The sequence below is a fragment of the Triticum urartu genome, chromosome 3, assembly GCF_003073215.2.
Source record: "Triticum urartu cultivar G1812 chromosome 3, Tu2.1, whole genome shotgun sequence".
Lineage (NCBI taxonomy): Eukaryota > Viridiplantae > Streptophyta > Magnoliopsida > Poales > Poaceae > Triticum > Triticum urartu.
Window position 1 is genome coordinate 205,103,810 of NC_053024.1, and position 15,052 is coordinate 205,118,861.

The window sequence follows — 15,052 nt, forward strand, 5'->3', positions numbered from 1 at the left end:
CCTGTGAGCCTGCTATTGATAAAATGCAGAACGAGCTTTTGCGACATTGCACTCCTCCTGCAGGGCGTCTAAGCTATCCTGACGATCGAGCTCGGCCTCTCTCTCTTCGTACATGCGCACTCGAGGTGAATCATGAATAATGTCGCAGGGTAGTACTGTCTCTGCATCGTACACCATGAAAAAGGGTGTGTATCTGGTAGTGCGATTGGGAGTGGTCCACAGCCCCCAGAGTACGGAGTCGAGCTCCTCAACCCGGTGCTTGTCTGATTCCTTCAAAGACCGCACTATTCTAGGCTTAATACCGCTCATAATAAGACCATTGGCTCGTTCGACTTGGCCGTTTGTCTGTGGATGATAGATAGAGGCGTAATCGAGCTTGATGCCCAGATTAGCGCACCAGGTTTTCACTTCGTTAGTTATGAAATTGGAGCCGTTATCAGTGATGATGCTATGCGGAACACCATAACGGTGTACGATGCTGGATATAAAGTCTATTACTGGCCCGGACTGGGCTGTTTTAACTGGTTTGGCCTCTATCCACTTGGTGAATTTATCCACCATGACTAGCAAATATTTTTCTTATGGCTTCCTCCTTTAAGGGGTCCAACCATATCCTGTCCCCAGACCGCAAAAGGCCAAGTGATGGGGATTTCTTGTAGGGCAGTGGGGGGCATGTGGCTTTGGTTGGCGAAGAGTTGGCATCCAACACAATGTTGGACAAGGTCCTGTGCATCCGCTCGGGCCGTCAGCCAATAAAACCCTGTATGGAAGGCCTTGCTAACAAGGTCTCGAGCTGCAGCGTGGTGCCCGCCGAGACCGGCATGGATCTCAGCCAGGAGCTGCCGCCCTCCTCCTCGGAGATACATCTTTGAAGGACTCCGGTAGCACTTTTCTTATAGAGCTCTCCGTCGTGAACCTTGTAGGCCTTCGAACGCCGGACAATGCAGCGGGCCTCATTCTGGTCCTCGGGAAGCTCCTTCCTGTTAAGGTAGGCCAGGAAGGGTTCGGTCCATGGGGCAATGACTGCCATGATGAGATGCGCCGACGGTGTTATTTCGGTGGCTGAGCCTCCGATGATGTCGGTGTTTTCGGAATCTGGGGTTGTGTTCGGATCCGGACTAGTGTTGCCGTTTCCCCTTGCCACACCACAGATGGCTTAAAAAGCCTTTCCAGAAAGATATTAGGTGGGACAGGGTCGCGCTTGGCGCCGATACGAGCAAGAACGTCCGCCGCTTGATTACTTTCTCGAGCCACATGATGGAACTCGAGCCCCTCGAACCGGGCCAACATTTTTATGATGACATTATGATAAGTTGCCATCTTCGGATCTTTGGCGTCGAAGTCTCCATTTATTTGAGATATTGCAAGGTTTGAGTCCCCACGCACTTCTAGGCGTTGTATGCCCATGGAGACAGCCATCCGGAGACCATGCAATAAGGCCTCATATTCGGCTGCATTGTTGGAGTCTGTGTATAGTATTTGGAGTACGTTCTGAATGACGTCTCCAGTAGGTGACGTTAAAACGACGCCCGCCCCTAGCCCTGCCAGCATTTTGGAGCCATCGAAATACATAACCCAATTTGAATATGTGCCATACTCTTTAGAGAGTTCGACCTCTGTCCATTCGGCGACGAAGTCAGCCAGTACTTTGGATTTAATAGCTCGATGTGGTTTGTATGTAATATCAAATTGAAGGAGCTCAATGGCCCATTTGGCAATCCGGCCCGTGGCATCGCGGTTGTTTATAATGCATTGAGTGGTACTTCGGAAGCCACCGTGATCGAACACTCCTGGAAGTAGTGATGGAGCTTTCGAGATGCCATGAAGACCTATCTTTTGATAATGGGGGTACCAGGATTTGCATGGTGTAAGGACAGTGGATACGTAGTATATTGTCTTCTGAAGCGGGAATTTGTGTCCGTCCTGTTCTCATTCAACGATGAGCACGGCGCTCACCACCTGATGTGTTGCCGATATGTATAATAACATCGGTTCACCAATGTTTGGCACAACCAGGATTGGGTTGCTCGCAAGAAGGGTTTTTATTTCCTCCAGGACGGCTGTTGCCGTGTCCGTCCACTCGAAGTGATCGGTTCGCCGTAGAAGGCGATAGAGTGGCAGTGCCTTTTCTCCCAATCTAGAGATAAAGCGGCTTAGAGCTGCCACACAACCCGCGAGCTTTTGGACTTGTTTAAGGTCTGTTGGCATAGCCAATTGTGACAGAGCTCGGATTTTGGCTGGATTTGCTTCAATTCCTCTGTTGGAAACGATGAAGCCCAGCAGTTTTCCAGCGGGGACGCCGAAAACGCACTTTTCCGGATTGAGCTTAATGTCATACGCACGGAGGTTATCAAATGTGAGACGTAAATCGTCTATTAGTGTTTTGACGCGCCTAGTTTCTGGATTGACTATTTCTTCTGCCGGTTTGAAGGAGGTGCATTTGGGTCGTTTGTCTAAGATCACATCGTCCATATCCACCATGGAGTGCAGCGCGATTAATTCTTCGGCCGCGAGGGCTTCAGTTAATGCCTCAAGGGCCAGGGATGCAGTTTTGTTTTCGGCACGGAGTGCTATGTCCGGATCACTAACAAGAGTGATTATGCCGTTTGGTCCGGGCATTTTGAGCTTCATATACCCATAATGAGGTATAGCTTGGAAGCGTGTAAAAGCATCCTGCCCCAACAGGGCGTGGTATCTGCTGCTGAAAGGAGCCACTTGGAAGGTGATTTCTTCAGACCGATAATTCTCCGGCGTGCCGGATACCACATCAAGTGTGATTTTTCCTGCACACCGCGCCTCCCGACTGGGAATGATTCGTCGGAAGTTCGTGCTGCTTTGCTTGATGCGGCTCCTGTCTATTTCCATTTTGTGGAGTGTATCCTCATAGATGAGGTTTAGTCCGCAGCCACCGTCCATGAGGACCTTAGTGTGTCGAAAGCCGTCCATGATGGGACTGAGGACTAAAGCGGCTGGTTCTCGGACTATCTTGTATTTTGGTTCGTCGCCGGCATTAAAGGTTATAGCCGTGTGGTTCCAAGGGTTTACTATGGCGATTTGACAGACTTCGGCGAGGCCGAGAAGTGCCCTTTTGCTCTTATTGTTTGAAGCGAATGTCTCAAAGACCGTCAGTACTCTGGGGTCGTCGTCTTCTGGAGGGTGTTGCTTTGGGGTGTTTTTGGTAAGGATGTCCTCGCCGCTTTTGGCTACTTGCCGGAGTATCCAACATGCTCTAAGGCTGTGGGTTGGTATGGTATCCGGTGTTGTGTGTATTTTGCATGGGCCATCGAGCCATCCCTCCAGAATGGTTCCGTGCCGCGTAATGGGTTTGTGTTTCTTGCCTATTGGACTAGGCGCGTTAGGGGATGCGCCCTTTTTGCCTGGACCAGTGGTTGAGTTGGGACCGATGGCTCCCAACAAGCTGCCTGATCCCTCCAGGCGCTTTCCATTATGTTGTAATTCTGTATGATAGTTGCCAGGTCAGCGAGGTGTAGTATGCGGTGGCGATTAATGGCGTTGAGGATTCCTTCATTCGTGCAATTGTTGTGGAACACTGATATCACATCCTCGTCGCGGCAATCTTTAACTTTGTCCTTGACAAGGAGGAATCTGGCCCAGAAGTGGTGGACCGTTTCCTGAGACTGCTGTTGTATGCTCGTGAGAGCGCTTATGTCTGGGTGGGTGGGTGGAATTGGATCTAGACCCTTACCTGATCTATGATCCGGAGTCTGAAGTTTTTCCAGACTTAACAGTCCGGGCTCCGGAGTATCTTCTGGTTGCCTTTACCCGCCATCCGATTCTATGTTCAGAAGGCCCACTACAAGAAATATGTCAACTAGTGACCTTCTCTCAGCAACCCTGGAAGAATTGGTCATAGATCTATGACCATTTCAGATCAATTGGTCAAAAGCTGTTCGGGGGGCTCCAAACCCTAAACTATAACGACCATTTTGGTCAGAAAGGTCGTAATTTCCTTCCACGAAATGGTCATAAAGCAGATAGCACTGGTCCGCTGCCTTATTTCTAGCTGATCACGACCAATATAGATGGTCATAACCTTGTAAAATGTGGTGGGTTGCTATGACGAGGCGCCACCTCATCGGTTTTGCCTATGTGTCATGTCCATGTGGCATTTTTTGCCCCAGGTTGTGAAGCAACCTATATTTCTGTCATTCCCAAAATTTCCAAAAAAATCTCATAAATTTTTTGGGTCATATCTTTGTCAAATATGTAAAAAACCTTCCTTGCCTAGGTCAAAAATAATTCAACAATATTCATTTTCCTATTATGTTCAGAACAACACTTTGTGAAGGAAGTACCACTTTGGCATGTCCAAATAGTATCTATTTTCTACAGTGCTTTCCTATGCCCAAATAACTATCCTCCACCAAATTCCAGCTCAATCCAGTTATTATTTTGAGCCCAGCTTCAACATTCGTATTTATGTCCAGTGTGGTACTTTGCAAAGCAAGTGCCACCTAGGCTCCTCCTTTTGAGCTGAAAATTTGTGAAGACGGTTCTCAGTAACTGATCATCCTCAGCTAGAACTCACGCCCATTAGCCATGTACATTTTCCGTACCGCTAATCAAACACTTGGCTGCTAATTCATGTTTGAGCATCGACCGGTCTCCTCATGAGAATCTTTTATTGTAATTTTCTTCCTAGCACCTACCTGGGGAGTGCCCAACCCACTAGACATGCCTAGAACACCCAAAACACATGGAAACGCCACAGTCAGGCGGTGACCACGCGACGGGCATGCAAGTTTACGCGCTCTAGAGTTGGGGCCCTCGGCCACCGCCCAAACCTCGATGTATCGCCACCAAACCATGTATTTATGGTTAAATAGGTACTTATGTAACTATAAATGATTTTTGGAAAAAATAAATAGCGAGCTATGAGGCAGCCGCAGTTCAAATTTGACCCGCTTCCAACTAAATCGACGGAAATTTGTCTTTTTCATGAGAGGTGGATCAAAACTTTTTACACCTAACCATTTTGTCAATTGTGCATTAAATATGTCCTAGTATTTTATAAAATTGATTTGGTCCAATTTTGCAACAATTATTTGGGAGGTTCTTCACAAAAAAACCTCCTTTTGGGCACTCGGAAAATGGAAAATGGTTTTTTCGTCCAAAGAAAATGAAAACTTCCTTAGGCAACATTGTTTTCCATTCCAATATGCACCCTTGTGTACAATATGAGATCATTTGAACAAACTATGCCATGAATGTGGCCATAAGATCGATCATTTGGGTTGAAAGCCATGAATCTTCACACATGATAGCTCATTTCTGAGAACACTTTTTAAAAAGAATTGCCGTATTACAAGTTTATTATTTTTCCGGGTAACTTTGCCACATATAATGACATAGTGCGAAGGTTTTCCAATTTTTTGATTTTTTTGAATTTTGTATGCCCGTTTCAAAATGCGGTCTAAACGGCGGGAATGACCGTTCCTAGCTAGTGGTTGAATCTTGGAATTTTTTTGGTGTTTCTCTGATTAAATAGATACTTATGTACCTAGAAATGATTTTTGAAAAAAATAAATAGCAAACTATGAGGCAGCTACAGTTCAAGTTTGACCCACTTCCAACTGAATCGGCAAAAATTTGTCTTTTCACGAGAGGTGGATCAAAACTTTTTACACCCAACCATTTGGTCAATTGTGCATCAAATATGTCCTAGTATTTTAGAAAATTGATTTGGTCCAATTTTGCAACAATTATTTGGGAGGTCCTTCACAAAAAAACCTCCTTTTGGGCACTCGGAAAATGGAAAATGGTTTTTTCGTCCAAAGAAAATGAAAACTTCCTTAGGCAACATTGTTTGCCATTCCAATATGCACCCTTGTGCACAATATGAGATCATTTGAACAAACTATGCCATGAATGTGGCCATAATATTGAGCATTTGGGTTGAAAGCCATGAATCTTCATACATGATAGCTCATTTCTGAGAACATTTTTTAATATAATTTCCATATAACAAGTTTATTATTTTTCCTGGTAACTTGATCACATATAATGACACAATGCAAAGATTTTCCAATTTTTTGATTTTTTTGAATTTTTTATGCCCGTTTCAAAATGCGGTCAAAACGGCGGGCATGACCGTTCCTAGCTAGTGGTTGAATCTTGGAAAACTTTTGGTGTTTCTCTAATTAAATAGATACTTTTGTACCTAAAAATGATTTTTGGGAAAAATAAAGAGCAAACTATGAGGCAGCTGCAGTTTAAATTTGACCCGCTTCCAACTGAATCGGCAGAAATTTGTCTTTTTCACGAGAGGTGGACCATAGCTTTGGACACCCAACCATTTGGTTAATTGTGCATTAAATATATCCTAATATTTTAGAAAATTGATTTGGTCCAATTTTACAACAATTATTTGGTAGATTCTTCACAAAAAAACTCATTTTGGGCACTCAAAAAATGGAAAATGATTTTTTCATCCAAAGAAAATGAAAACTTCCTTAGGCAACATTGTTTGTCATTCCAATACGCACCGTTTCTTTCTTGTCACATATGATGACACAATGCAAAGGTTTTTCATCTCGAGGAGGTGCTAGAAGTGGCGAATGCTACAACTAAAGCACGTATGGGTGATGCCGGCGGTGAGGCGGTAAACTGCGGTTGTGCGCGACAGCGCAACGACGGGAGGGTCAACGATGTGTTCTATTTGAGGGAGAACAAGGAAGATGGGGAAGAAAGTATAACGTGGGAGGTGAATCAAATGGTTAGAGATGAAAAAATCGTAGGGTCACGAGGCGATCGACCAAAATTTAGGCCAATTGATCGACACCTATCAGCCGCCTTTTGGAAAATGGCATGATCCAAATTTGCAACACAGATTTGTAGGCATTTAAAAAACCCGGAGATTTTTGAGTCCAAATTTTGGATATTCGAGCGCGAGACAGCCGGCCAATGAGAAGCGAGGAACCACCTCCACGCGGATCACCAAGCTGGACACGATCTGAGCCGTCCACCACGCACCCATCCAACTGTGGATCTTTTGAAATACCAAAACCCTAATCCACCTACCCACCCACCCTTTCTTTCTCCAGATCGGATCGAGGCCGCCCCGCCTACTCTCGCTCGTCTCCGCCATCCCCATCCACCACCGCCGCCACCATCCCGATCCACCACCGCCGGCACCAACCCCATCCACCACCACTGCCCCCACCCACCGACGACCTCGTCTCCGTCACCCCCCTCATCTCGTCTTCATGGCGCGACCATGGCACCCCCTCCTTCTCTGCTAGGGTTAGGATTTCCGCCTAGCCGTCCCCAGATCTGGCAGCCGTCGGCTGCTCCGGTCGCTTTGCTGCTCCTCCTCCACGCCCACCTCGTCCGCGTCCTCCCGCCGATGGTGGCGATCTCCGTGCGGACCGCCCTGGCACTGATGGAGTGCACGGCGCGCCCCAGCTCAGACATGAGCCTCGGGCGGTCGGCGCAACACACCGACGCCCTGACGCGCTTGGCGCCCCAGCGCTCCTCCTCCACGCCCACCTCGTCGCTCTCCCCCGGCACGACCACGTCCGCCACCACACAACTGATACGTCCATTTTGCATCATGCTTTCATATCGATATTTATTGCATTATGGGCTGTTATTCCACTTTATGTCACAATACTTATGGCTATTCTCTCTTATTTTACAAGGTTTACATAAGGAGGGAGAATGCCGGCAGCTGGAATTCTGGGCTGGAAAAGGAGCAAAAATTAGAGACCTATTCTGCGCAACTCCAGAAGTCCTGAAACTCCACGAAACATCTTAAAATAAATAAAGAAAAATCCTCCCCAAAGATGAAGGCCAGGGGGCCCACACCCTGCTCGGGAGGGTGGGGGGCGCGCCCCCCTCCTAGGGCGCGCCCCCTACCTCGTGGGCCCCCTGGTGGCTCTCCGACGTCTATCTTCTCCTATATGAAGTCTTTCGATGAGAAAAAAATAAGGAGGAACTTTTCGGGACGAGACTCCGCCGCCACGAGGCGGAACCTTGGTGGATCCAATCTAGAGCTCCGGCAGAGCTGTTTTGCCGGGGATACTTCCCTCCCGGAGGGGGAAATCATCACCATCGTCATCACCAACGCTCCTCTCATCGGGAGAGGCCAATCTCCATCAACATCTTCACCAGCACCATCTCATCTCTAAACCCTAGTTCATCTCTTGTATCCAATTCTAGTCTCAAAGTCTGGGATTGGTGCTAGTAGGTTGCTAGTAGTGTTGATTACTCCTTGTAGTTGATGCTAGTTGGTTTATTTGGTGGAAGATCATGTGTTCAGATCCTATATGCATATTATTACCCCTCTGATTATGAACATGAGTATGCTTTGTGAGTAATTACGTTTGTTCCTGAGGACCAGGGAGAAGTCTTGCTATTAGTAGTCATGTGAATTTGGTATTCGTTTGATATTTTGATAAGATGTATGTTGTCTAGCCTCTAGTGGTGTTATGAACGTCGACTACATAACACTTCACCATTATTTGGGCCTAGAGGAAGGCATTGGGAAGTAATAAGTAGATGATGGGTTGCTAGAGTGACAGAAGCTTAAACCCTAGTTTATGCGTTGCTTCGTAAGGGGCTGATTTGGATCCATATGTTTTATGCTATGGTTAGGTTTACCTTAACACTTTTGTTGTAGTTGCGGATGCTTGCAATAGAGGTTAATCATAAGTGGGATGCTTGTTCAAGTAAGAACAACACCCAAGCACCGGTCCACCCACATATCAAATTATCAAAGTATCGAACGCGAATCATATGAACGTGATGAAAACTAGCTTGACGATATTCCCATGTGTCCTCGGGAGCGCTTTTCCTATTATAAGAGTTTGTTCCGGCTTGTCCTTTGCTACAAAAAGGATTGGGCCACCTTGCTACACTTTATTTACTTTTGTTACTTGTTGCTTGTTACAATTTATCTTATCACAAAACTATCTGTTACCACTTATTTCAGTACTTGCAGAGAATACCTGGCTGAAAACCGCTTATCATTTCCTTCTGCTCCTCGTTGGGTTGGACACTCTTACTTATCGAAAGGACTACGATAGATCCCCTATACTTGTGGGTCATCAACAGCCGTCCGCATCTTCCCGCAGCACCCGCACATGCCGCACCACCTCGCCGAGCTCACCTGGGAGGCCGACGGGAGGAGGCTGCGCAGCGTGGCGAGGTGGGTGTTGATGCGCTGCCACTGCTTGCACTCCGCCTCGCTATGGCTCCACCACCGGCACAACCTTCCCCTCTGCGGCCGCCGCGGCGCCGTCCTCCCGAGATCCCGACCATGATGAGCCTCCCCCTCATGCCTCTCCCCCTACCCCCTCCAGATTTCTCTCTTAATTTCTGTGTCTCTCTGCAGGTACCCCGGACGCGAGGGTGGAGCGTTGACCGGAGTTAGGAGATGTGGTTGGACAAGCACGACGAGGATCGGCAGTAGGTCAGCAAATACCGCTCCTACTATATATGCTAAGCTGCTGCCAATGTTTGTGCGATGGTGCCGGCTTAGAGCATCATATCCAATAGCTGCTGCCTGTAGATGTGCTTGTTGTGGTGTCATGTGCTTCTCCTGAACCTGTTGTACGCTTAGCTGATTAAACGTGCAGTTTTTTTAGTATTTTGGTCTGAAGGCTTTAATGTTTCTTTTTTTTGGCTCAAGTGCTTAACTGATGAGCTTATGTTGAACTTTAGTTTCCTCTTGTCCGAGATGTGCATGTCTTTGGCTCATGTGTGGATAGTAATTTATCAATGAGCTCGAGACCATAACAGTGTAGACTGGCGCTGGTTTTGTTTAATCTGGACAGTGTTGTGTTTAAGACTGTTAGTCCAGGGTCTGTGTAGTTGTAGAATGGAGCTATTTGATGTCAGAACATTTCATTTACAAGGTCAAATTTATACTCTCTGTATGCCGATCAGTTTGTTACTTAATGTTCGTGTAGGATCGGCGACAACAAGAAGGCCTGGAAGACCGAACACTGCAGGTATGTGCAGTCGCTGCCAAGCTTTCTGATATTATTAGCCTACCAGATAATTTCTGATATTGCCTTTTGGTGATTACAGGGCACTGAAGATAAAGCTTACAGAAAGAAATAAAGATGGCCATATTCTCACATACTCCTGGATTTCATTTACATCAACTTCTCAAGAGAGGAGTACTCCTTTTTAGTAGTCTCAGTTTAAAGTAAATTAAATGAAAGGAAAAGGAGTACTCCTTTTCAGTTGTCTCAGTTTAAAGTAAATGAAAGGAGTACTTGATCCCTGTACTAGTTACTTCTACTACTTATTTTTAGCTGTTTAGTACTACTCTGTAGATCTGTGATACTAGTCTAGTCGCTTGTATAATTTTGTTTATTAGTGTAACCTGAACCATGGAGTAGTACCCTGTTCGCATATGTGTGATTATGTGTGTTCTGTAGTCTCTAGCTCCAGTACATGTGAACTATATGTTGTGGTGTAAATCATTTTCATTCTATCTTATAAACGTGTTTCTTCAATAGCTATTTCTATTCAAGTCTTGTTGTCACTGATGTTAGCATTTAGTTTGTCTCAAGTAAAAAAATACTGAAAATACAATGTACAAATCAGCCCAAATATGTGAGCCTCGGTTCTAAAAACTAAAGAGTTCATATATTGGTAGATAGACTATGATTTAGGATATGCTAAACAGAAAGCTTTATAAGATGGAACTCTCAATATCATGACTTCACTTTGTCCTTTAATTTAATATGGTTAGAACTACCATGGTTTTTTAAGTAGTTGGGGCATTAAGAAACAATATGCTGGATGTTTGGCCTTGCATCCATCCTTCCATGAATTCATGCTTGTGCATTGCTAGTTATTGCTTTTTTGCAGGTCTTCTTCTTCCTCGATCTGGTGCAGCAGCAACAATTCAAGGTCATGGTCATGGAGCAGCAACCATATATTTTTCTTCTTCTTATTCTTCCCTGAGATGACATGAGATGAGGTTTGTTTTTCTCAAGGTCAAGGTACAGCAGCTTGATTTGATTTGATGTGATTGGATTCAGTTTCCTCATGCCTCTCTGTTTGCATTGCAGGCTCTGTTGGTCGGTCTTCAATTCTTCATGCTGCTGCCGCTACTGCTACATGAGGACCCTCTTCAATTCTGCATCCGTTGCGGCCGCCGCAGCTTCCACCTCCAGAAGAGCACCTGCTCCTCGTGCGGTTACCCTGCCGCCCGCATCCGCAAGTGTAAGCTCCCCCTCCCTCCGTCCTAGATCTCTAGGTCTGCTGCTGTCATGCGCCATGTTCTTGATGTTGCTCGACCTCATGTGGATGCCATGAAAGGCGCTGCTCCTGCGTGCAGATTTGATTCGCCGCATTAGTATGCGGTTGTTGTCTCGCCGTGGTTGTTCAAACTGAGATGCACCCAGTTGATTCATCATCTCGGGTCGTAAATTTTTCTGCATTCCCTGTTGCTGTAGCTTGTTGGATGCATAGTTTGATCTCCCAATGGGAATTATTAGTGAATGGTGATGTCTGTGGTCACGAGAATGGTGATGTAGTAGCTGGTATGCTTGATGCGTGTATGTCCATCTCTTTACTGTTTTGCTAGAACCATAAATCCTGATGCGCATGATGATCATGGTCTGGTTTGTTAGATCTATTCTGCTGGTGCTTAAAATTTGACATGCCTGGATTCTAAAACTCGTTCTTACAGTTTTCATTTCTATGATCAATTTAGAGAGTTGGACATGTCAGTATATTATATACCAAAAAAATTCCTAGCTAGTGAGAACATTTTAGTCACTCCATGAACGCATACTGGTTAGTGTTAGTCATATTATTTATGTACATGGCATTTGCTGTCAATTCTTGATTATAAGTTATTGGATCCCTCATTGGCTACTATTTGATGTTCTGTACCTGTTCTTATTCTTATATGTTCATTCTTATTTTTTGCACAGGTGAAGTGCGAATCCATGTCCGAAGCTGTGAAGCATATCAGCAAAGAGTAGCATATTATGTGTTGTAGTTGTAGGCAGTAGTAGGCATATCTGGGTTGTAATATACTGTAACGATTGTAATAGATTAATGCAGTATTGTTTTGGACCAATTTCATTTGCTCTCTGGTCTGTTTGAAACAATGATTGTGTATGTTCTTTGAATACCCGTGAAATGGAAACCTGACAAGTTATAATGGTTGTTTGACAGATTTTGAAATTTTTGATCTGTGGGATCAATTTTGTGATAAGCATGACAAGTGGGACCAATCTGATTGGTGGGACTAGTGGCAAAAAAAGGACGAAAATAAAAAACCAATGACCTTTCAGTGACCAATAGTCAAGGTCACAAGTTGACATATTTCTTGTAGTGGCCGATCACCTCCTTTTGCGGGTGGGTATCCGGCTCTGTAGGGTCAGCGATTCGGACGTAGTCCGTCTTCAGTATAGGGGAAGGGTCGCCGTCTTGCTCCTCGACTACCACTATCTGGTGGGTTGCTACCTCTTGAGCACTGCGTTGCATTTCCCCGAAGAGGAAGGGATGATGCAACAAAGTAGTGTAAGTATTTCCCTCAGTTTTTGAGAACCAAGGTATCAATCCAGTAGGAGGCTACGCTCGAGTCCCTCGTACCTACACAAAAACAATAGCTCAACGCAACCAACGCGCTTAGGGGTTGTCAATCCCTTCACGGTCACTTACGAAAGTGAGATCTGATAGAGATGATAAATAATATTTTTGGTATTTTTGGTATAGAGATGCAAAGTAAATAAAGTAAAAGCAAAGTAAAAGCAAAGCAATAATAAAGTAATGGAGATTGATATGATGAGAAAGAGAACCAGGGGCCATAGGTTTCACTAGTGGCTTCTCTCAAGAGCATAAGTATTCTACGATGGATGAACAAATTACTGTTGATCAATTGACAGAATTGAGCATAGTTATGAGAATATCTAAGTATGATCATGTATATAGGCATCACATCCGAGACAAGTAGACCGAAACGATTCTGCATCTACTACTATTACTCCACTCATCGACCGCTATCCAGCATGCATCTAGAGTATTAAGTTAAAAACAGAGTAACGCCTTAAGCAAGATGACATGATGTAGAGGGATAATTTCATGCAATATGATAAAAAACCCATCTTGTTATCCTCGATGGCAACAATACAATATGTGCCTTGCTGCCCCTTCTTTCACTGGGAAAGGACACCGCAAGATTGAACCCAAAGCTAAGCACTTCTCCCATGGCAAGAACAACCAATCTAGTAGGCCAAACCAAACTGATAATTCGAAGAGACTTGCAAAGATAACCAATCATACATAAAAGAATTCAGAGAAGATTCAAATATTATTCATAGATAGACTGGATCATAAACCCATAATTCATTGGTCTCAACAAACACACCGCAAAAAGAAGATTACATCGAATATATCTCCACGAGAGAGGGGGAGAACATTGTATTGAGATCCAAAAATAGAGAAGAAGCCATCTAGCTACTAGCTATGGACCCGTAGGTCTGAAATAAACTACTCACACTTCATCGGAGGGGCTTGGATGATGATGTAGAAGCCCTCCGTGATCGATGCTGTAACGCCCCGTGACCGATGTGCCAGGTGTCGTCCAGTTATTCGTTGTTGTTGCCTTGTCATTGCTTGCGTGTCATGCATTGCATATCATGTCATCATGTGCATTTCATTTGCATACATGTTCGTCTCATGCATCCGAGCATTTTTCCCGTTGTCCGTTTTGCATTCCGGCGCTCCGTTCTCCTCCGGTGGTCATTTCTACCTTCTTCTCATGTGTGGGGGTTAAACATTTCCGGATTGGACCGAGACTTGCCAAGCGGCCTTGGTTTACTACCGGTAGACCGCTTGTTAAGTTTCGTACCATTTGGACTTCGTTTGATGCTCCAACGGTTAACCGAGGGACCGAAAAGGCCTCGTGTGTGTTGCAGCCCAACACCCTTCCATTTTAGCCCAAAACCCACCTAAACCTGCTCCATCATCTAGAGCGTTCGATCACGATCGCGTGGCCGAAAACCACATCTCATTTGGACTCTCCTAGCTCCCTCTACCTATAAATAAGTGATCCCCTCCGAAATTTCGCGGTCTAACCCTAGCCCCCTCCCTCTCCTCGCGCGCCGGACACATATCCCGCCGACGGACATGTCCGCTCCGTCGTCCACCGCCACATGGCATCCACTGATTCGCCGCCGCCCGCGCCCACTTCACCGCGGCGCCGCGGCCCGCCCGGCCCACGGCCGGCCCGCCCGAGCCGCGTCCGGGCCCGAGCGCCCGAGCCTCCGCGCGCCGCCCGCCTGTGCCTTCGCCGCCCCGCCGCCGTCCACCACTCGTCGCCGGCGTTCTTCACCTCCACCTCGCCGGTGCAACTTCGCCGGAGCTGCACTCCGCTCTGGCCCTCCTCCGCACAACGTGCTTGCCCTCATCCCGCGCGCCGCCGCCGCAGCGCAGCGCCATGCCCGAATCCGGCCGCGGCAGCTTCTTCGGAGAGCGCCGCCCTGCTCCCACGCCGGCAATGGCGCTGCCGCCCTCTTGCTCATTGCCGGAGAGGCGAGCTTCGCCAGATCCTATCCGGCCCAGGTGGATCAGATCCATCGGGTGCCCAAACCAAACGCTTGGACCCCGCGCCTGGATCTCGTCGTCCCGCACAACCTCGTCCGCCCGTTGACTTTCTCGGAGAGGTCCAATTTCTACTAAGTCCCCGAAGATTTCCATGTTTCATATGTCCATGTTCATCATGTCGTAACTTTGCATCCGTAGCTCCATTTTGCACGTTTAGCATATCAAAATGTTCGTCTCAAAGAGTACATCATTTCATCTCACTGCATCATTTCCATTTGGGTTCATCTTGATGCCCGAAATGCTGTTGGAAGAGTGCTATTTGAGTTAATTGTCAGATCTGCTGCTCCATTTAGCTATTTGTCATTTTTGCCATGATTATTGTGTGCATGATATGCCCCTGTGCTCTACATGAGTTTTGTTATATATTTTGCCATCTATCCAGAGGTGCAACCCATGTATTTTTGTGATGTGTGTGGTGACTAGCACAAGCTTGCAAAGTGGAGCATTCATTAAT

The 15,052-nt window shown here is 46.1% G+C and overlaps 1 long non-coding RNA gene and 1 pseudogene across 1 annotated transcript; one reads left to right on the forward strand and one right to left on the reverse strand.

Annotated features, from left to right (window-relative positions):
- Positions 1-7,224: 7,224 nt before the first annotated feature.
- Positions 7,225-9,553, reverse strand: LOC125546779 (annotated as a pseudogene).
- Positions 9,554-10,989: 1,436 nt separating this feature from the next.
- LOC125548272 lies at positions 10,990-12,063 on the forward strand. The gene is made up of 2 exons (XR_007300967.1): positions 10,990-11,202; positions 11,919-12,063. It is a non-coding gene; the product is annotated as an uncharacterized LOC125548272 (long non-coding RNA).
- The last annotated feature ends 2,989 nt before the right edge of the window (positions 12,064-15,052 follow it).